The 5846-nt window shown below is 47.0% G+C and overlaps 1 pseudogene; it reads left to right on the top strand.

Moving 5' to 3' along the window:
* The first annotated feature begins 4197 nt into the window (after nucleotides 1-4197).
* LOC110320693 lies at nucleotides 4198-5353 on the top strand (annotated as a pseudogene).
* Nucleotides 5354-5846: the final 493 nt, after the last annotated feature.

Raw genomic sequence — 5846 nt, 5'->3', positions numbered from 1 at the left:
TTGCTGCCATCCACAATAGTGTCCAGGTTTGGTGGCTGTATATGGGATGGATCCCCAGGTGGGGCAGTCTCTGGATGGACTTTCCTTCAGTCTCGGCTCCACACTTTGTCTCCACATTTCCTCCTGTGAGTAATTTGTTCACCCTTCTAAGAAGCACTGAAGCATTCACATTTTGGTCTTCCTTCTTCTTAGGCTTCATATGGTATGTGAATTGAATCTTAGGTATTCTGAACTTTTGGGCTAATATCCACTTATCAGTGAGTGAATGCCATGCGTGTTCTTTTGTGACCGTATTAAAAATGGGGAACAGAGCTAAACAGAGAATTCTCAACCGAGGAAACTCGAAGGGCAGAGAAGCACCTAAAGAAATGTTCAACATCCTTAGTCATCAGGGAAATGCAAATTAAAACAACCCTGAGATCCCATCTCCCACCAGTCAGAGTGGCTAAGATCAAAAACTCAGGTGACAGCAGATGCTGGCGAGGATGTGGAGAAAGAGGAACACTCCTCCATTGCTGGTGGGATTGCAAGCTGGTACAAACACTCTGGAAGTCAGTCTGGCGGTCCCTCAGAAAGTTGGACATAGTACTGCCTGAGGACCCAGGTATAAATTCAGAAGATGCTCCAACTGTTTTTCTTGGGTTTCTCATCTTGTTTATTGAGGCAGGATTTCTTCTTGAACATGGTGCTCCCTGATGCTTGTAAGTCCAATAGGACCCGGGCTTGCTTTACATTGCTGTAATAAAACATGGCCCAAAGCAACTTTGGCTGGGGTGGGGAGTGGGTATTTGGTTTACAGTCACATTCCTTCATTGAGGGAAGCCAGGGCAGGAACTCAAGGCAGGAACTGAAGCAGAAACCATGGAGAAATGCTACTTCCTGTATTGCTCATCTTGAATTCTTACACTATCCCGAACTACCGGCTCAGAAGTGGTCTGGACCTTCCCAGACCTTCCCATATCAATCATTAACCCCCAAAATGCCCCCATAGACTTGCCTACAGGCCAATCTGAAGGAAACATCTGCTCAGTCATCCCAAATGACCCTAGCTTTTTTTTTTTTTTTTTTTTTTTTTTTTGTAGATGACAGCAGCAAGAATCCAAATTCCTGTTTACTGCCTGCCTCATGCAAGCTAGGTATTACTCTAGAACATTCTTTAGTTAATAATTGCTGGGTATTGCTCTAGAACATTCTTTACACACAGGCATCTGTTATTCCACTTAAAACTCACAGTTACATATAGAGATAGATATTATTAGGCAATGCTGATGATGTAAGGCTTCCTAAGGTCATGCCACCAAGGGTGTGTTGGGTGCGGCCCAAGCCTGTCTGCCCCATGCACGTCTAAGTTCCCATTGTCCATTCCTTGGGAGAGAAGACTTAGACCCAGAGTGTTTGAGTCTTGTCCTTGTCTCTGTGGTTAAAAGCTCATATGCTTTGCACTGGAGCTCGCTGTCTAACCTTCTGATAGGGCACACAGCTGAGTCACAGGCATGTCATCACTCCTGAAACCTCTGCTATGGATTCCCACAGGAGCGACGCATGTACACTTGCTCTGCAGCTCTCTACAGCCCTTGAGGGAGATGAGACAGGGCCGTCCGGACAACAGAAACACTAGAGGTGCTGAGGTAACCAGCAGGGCTACCACTCTGAGGTAGCCCCTGACTTACCAGACATAGGCTAGTCAGCCAGGCCTTTGGGGGGCAAATTAAGAGAACCAGAAAAGAAGCATCAAAAAGAAGTCACGGCTAGTCTAGGGGAAGATAAATGACTCCAAAAAAGACTGCCAATCTGGAGTTTGGGTTCATGATTTTGGTTTGCTTGTTTTAAGTGTTTAGTCGTGTAGCAGCACAGTCTGGAATCAAACTTTCTATGTAGCCTAGGCTGGCCTTGAACTCATAATCATCCTTCTCCAGCTTCTAAGTGCTGGGTTATGTGTGTTACACACCCAGGGTGAGCTTTGGTATTTGAATACATGATTGTTTGGCATGAAAGCCATAGTTGTTTTAGTCACACCCCAACTAAGTGTTAACATCCCAATTTTAACTATCAAACAAAGAACCAAGGTTTCTTCAATGAGAAGTGTAAGTTCTAAGGATGGAATGAAATTCCTGGTCTTAGAGCTCAGAAGCCATGTTCCGGCCAGGCATGCATCTTGAATCCCAGCACTCAGGAAACTGAGTTAGGAGAATTGTGAGCTCCAGGCCAGCCTGGGCTACATACTGAGAGTCTCAGACCCTCCCGTTCCCTCCGTCCTGCACTGCATGCGGCCTCCTTAGCTCATCTATCAGACCAGGGTAACCTGCTGTCGGAATTTACTCCCGCTTTGAGTAAAGAGCGAGCAACCGTGGACAAATGATCTCGTGAGCACACTGGCAACACCTCAGACTTCATTTATAATCCGGACAACTGCTTAGATTCTCATGGACTATTCTGCCGCCTTGGTGAGGAGGTGTGGTAGAGCTGGAAGGTGAAGCTGTCACCCAGGGTTTCTTGTGGGTTTGGCTACTTTGAGATTCTGGGCACAATGCACAAAATGTCTTTTTGGCTCACCAGGTGTCCCTACTAGTTGGAAACAGTGGGCCACCTGGAAGGAGAGGTTATGTGCCTAGGGCAGGTCACTTTGCCCCTTACTCCTTCTCTGTCTTTCTCTGCTTCTCAGCAGTGCTGAGTGAGCCCCTTTGCTCTACCAGGTGTCTCCCACCATGATGTTCTCTGTCACCACAGCCTAAAAGCAGCAGAGGCAGCCATGGACTCAACAGTCTGAATCCAGGAGCCAAAACAGAACTTTTTCTTGAAATTGTTTCAGTCAGTTATTTTTGTTACAGTGACAAGGAGCTAGTCACCCCCAAATCACCTTCTGTCAGAAATGGGTACCTGCCAGGTATGATCCCTGTGGCACAATAGTGCATGTGGCCACAGGGCTCACAACCGACAGTCTAGAGTAGAATACACTTGATTCAGCCCCATCATACCAGGGTGAGCTAAGCATTACAGGCACCTGTGCTGGCTAGATTTACGTCAGCTTGACACAAGCTAGAGCCATCCGAGGGGAGGGAGCCTCAGCTGAGAAAATGACTCCGATTCCTGTAGGCAAGCCTTTAGGGCATTTTCTCAGTGATTGATGTTGGAGGGCTCAGCCCCTAGGCAGATAGTCCTGGGAGCTATAAGAAAGCATGTTAACCAAGCCAGGAAACAGCATTCTGCCATAGCCTCTGCATTAGCCCCTGGCTCCAGGTTCCCTCCCAGTTTGCCTTGGCTTCTTTAGTGGACTGTGATTCAACACATGTAAGCCAAATTAACTGTTTTCTCCCTAAGTTACCTTTGGTCATGGTATTTCATTACAGAAATAGTAACCCTAACAAAACCAAATAGAATCCATTCAGGAACCAGGTCCAGCCAGGCTCACAGCCAGTGATGTCTTCTGTTTTCTGAATGAACTTCTTGAGTCTTTCTACAGTCCTAAACTAGTTAGGCTTTTGTCTTACATCGCTTCTTTCTACTAGTCTCTAAATTTCTGGCTCACAGCTCTAAGACTTACCCTCTCTGATTCATTACTTGTGATTTGCACAGCCTTCAGTCAATTGCGGAGAAGCCATGCCTTGTGGGTACCTTGGGATGAGTTTGTTCTTCTTATGATTATTTTGACAAAGTAAAGAGTCTAATGTAGGGTTGGAGAGATGGCCCAGCAGTTAAGATACTTCCTTCTCTTTCAGAGGATTAGAGTTTGCTTTCCACCACCCAGTCTGGTGGTGGAAAGCACTTACAGACTCACAACTCTGTAAGTCCAGTTCCAGGGCACCTGCACAAATGTATATCTATACACATACACATAAAGAAAAATAAATATTTAAAAAGGAGTCTAGCCCAAGGCAGGGAAGTGTAGCCTGGGGCTTCTGCCACTGAGATGTCTATAGTTATTCTAGGGTCCTTTCCTGGAATATGCAGCGTGCACCCAGCAGAAGTCAGATATCAAAGGCATTGTTTTGCATTTGTCACAGGCAGGGAGCAACTGGAAGATACACGGTTTGGATGCACTGATGCATTCCCAGTCTCAATTATTTTATGTTGAGATTCCTTCGTGTCTAATAATAAAGCTGTCTTTTCCCTTTAGAAATGCCAGGAATGGGTTCTCTGCTCCTCCTTGTCCCAAAGACGGCTGCATCTTCTTGTGCAGTGCCTGCCTTGTACTAAAAGATGGTGAAGGTTGGTGTGAACGGATCTGGCTGTATTAGGAGCCTGGTTACCAGGGCTGACTTCTGCTCTGCACTTGGCAAAGTGGACATTGTTGTCATCAACAACCCCTTCATTGACCTCCAGTTCATGGTCTACATGTTCCAGTATGGCTCCACCCAGGGCAAGTTCAACGGCACAGTCAAGGCTGAGAATGGGAAGCTTGTCATCAATGGGAAGCCCATCACCATCTTCCAGGAGCGAGATCCTGCTAACATCAAATGGAGTGATGCCATTGCTGAGTTATGTAGTCTACTGGTGTCTTCATCACCGTGGAGAAGGCCAGGACCCGCTTGAGGGGTGGGGCCAAAAGGGTCATCATTTCTGCCCCTTCTGCCGATGCCCTCATGCTTGTGATAGGTGTGAACCATGAGAAATATGGCAACTCACTCAAGATTGTCAGCAGTGTATTCTGCACTACCACCTCCTGGCCAAGGTCATCCATGACAACTTTGGCATCGTGGAAGGGCTCATGATCATGGTCCATGCCATCATTGCCACTCAGAAGACTGTGGATGGCCCCTCTGGAAAGCTGTGGTGTGATGGCCATGGGGCTGCCCAGAACATCATCCCTGCATCCACTGGTGCTGCCAAGGCTGTGGGCAAGGTCATCCCAGAGCTGAACTGGAAGTTCAGTGGCATGGCCTTCTGTGTTCCTGCCCGCAATGTATCTGTTGTAGATCTGACATGCTGCCTGGAGAAACCTGCCAAGTATGATGACATCAAGAAGGTGGGAAGGACTGGAGAGAAAGCTCAGTGGGTAAGAGCACTGACTGCTCTTCCAGAGGTCCTGAGTTCAATTTCTGGCTCACAACCATCTGTAATGGATCCGATGCCCTCTTCTAGTGTGTCTGAAGACAGAAACAGTGTACTGATATACATAAAATAAATAATTCTTAAAGAAAAGAAGAAGGTGGTGAAGCAGGCATCTGAGGGCCCACTGACGGGCATCCTGGACTACACTGAGGACCAGGTTGTCTCCTGAGACTTCAACAGCAACTTCCACTCTTCCACCTTTGATGCTGAGGCTGACATTGCTCTCAATGACAACTTTGTAAAGCTCATTTCCTGGTATGACAATGAATATGGCTACAGCAACAGGGTGGTGGACCTCATGGCCTACATGGGCCTCCAAGGAGTAAGAAACCCTGGACCACCCACCCCAGCAAGGACACTGAGAGCAAGAGAGAGGCCCTTGGTTGCTGAGGAGTCCCTGTCCCAACTCGGCCCCAACACTGAGCATCTCCCTCACAATTTCCATCCCAGACCCCTATAATAACAGGAGGGGCCTAGGGAACCCACCCTACCCACTTGAATACCACCAATAAAGTTTGATGCACCCCTCCCTCCCCACAAAAAGAAATGCCAAGAACAATACCCACAGGTGACTCATGAATGAGAACTGAAATTATAACAATCCATATAGTTATATAGTTATATAGTTATATAGCCTTCACATAGTTGGACGTTTAGTGGATTTCGGACATAGTGCCACTGTTTCTGTTCACAGCACCGAGTTCCTGTTCTCCTACAGAGATGGTGAAATTTTGCTACAGGCAGAACTGCAACTGTGCAGATGAAGTCTGGGTTCCTGAGTCTTTAAAATGCTGTTC

Source organism: Mus pahari, chromosome 4 (assembly GCF_900095145.1).
Source record: "Mus pahari chromosome 4, PAHARI_EIJ_v1.1, whole genome shotgun sequence".
Taxonomy (NCBI): domain Eukaryota; kingdom Metazoa; phylum Chordata; class Mammalia; order Rodentia; family Muridae; genus Mus; species Mus pahari.
Note: the sequence above shows the minus strand (reverse complement) of the source record. Positions and strands in the feature narration are given on the sequence as shown.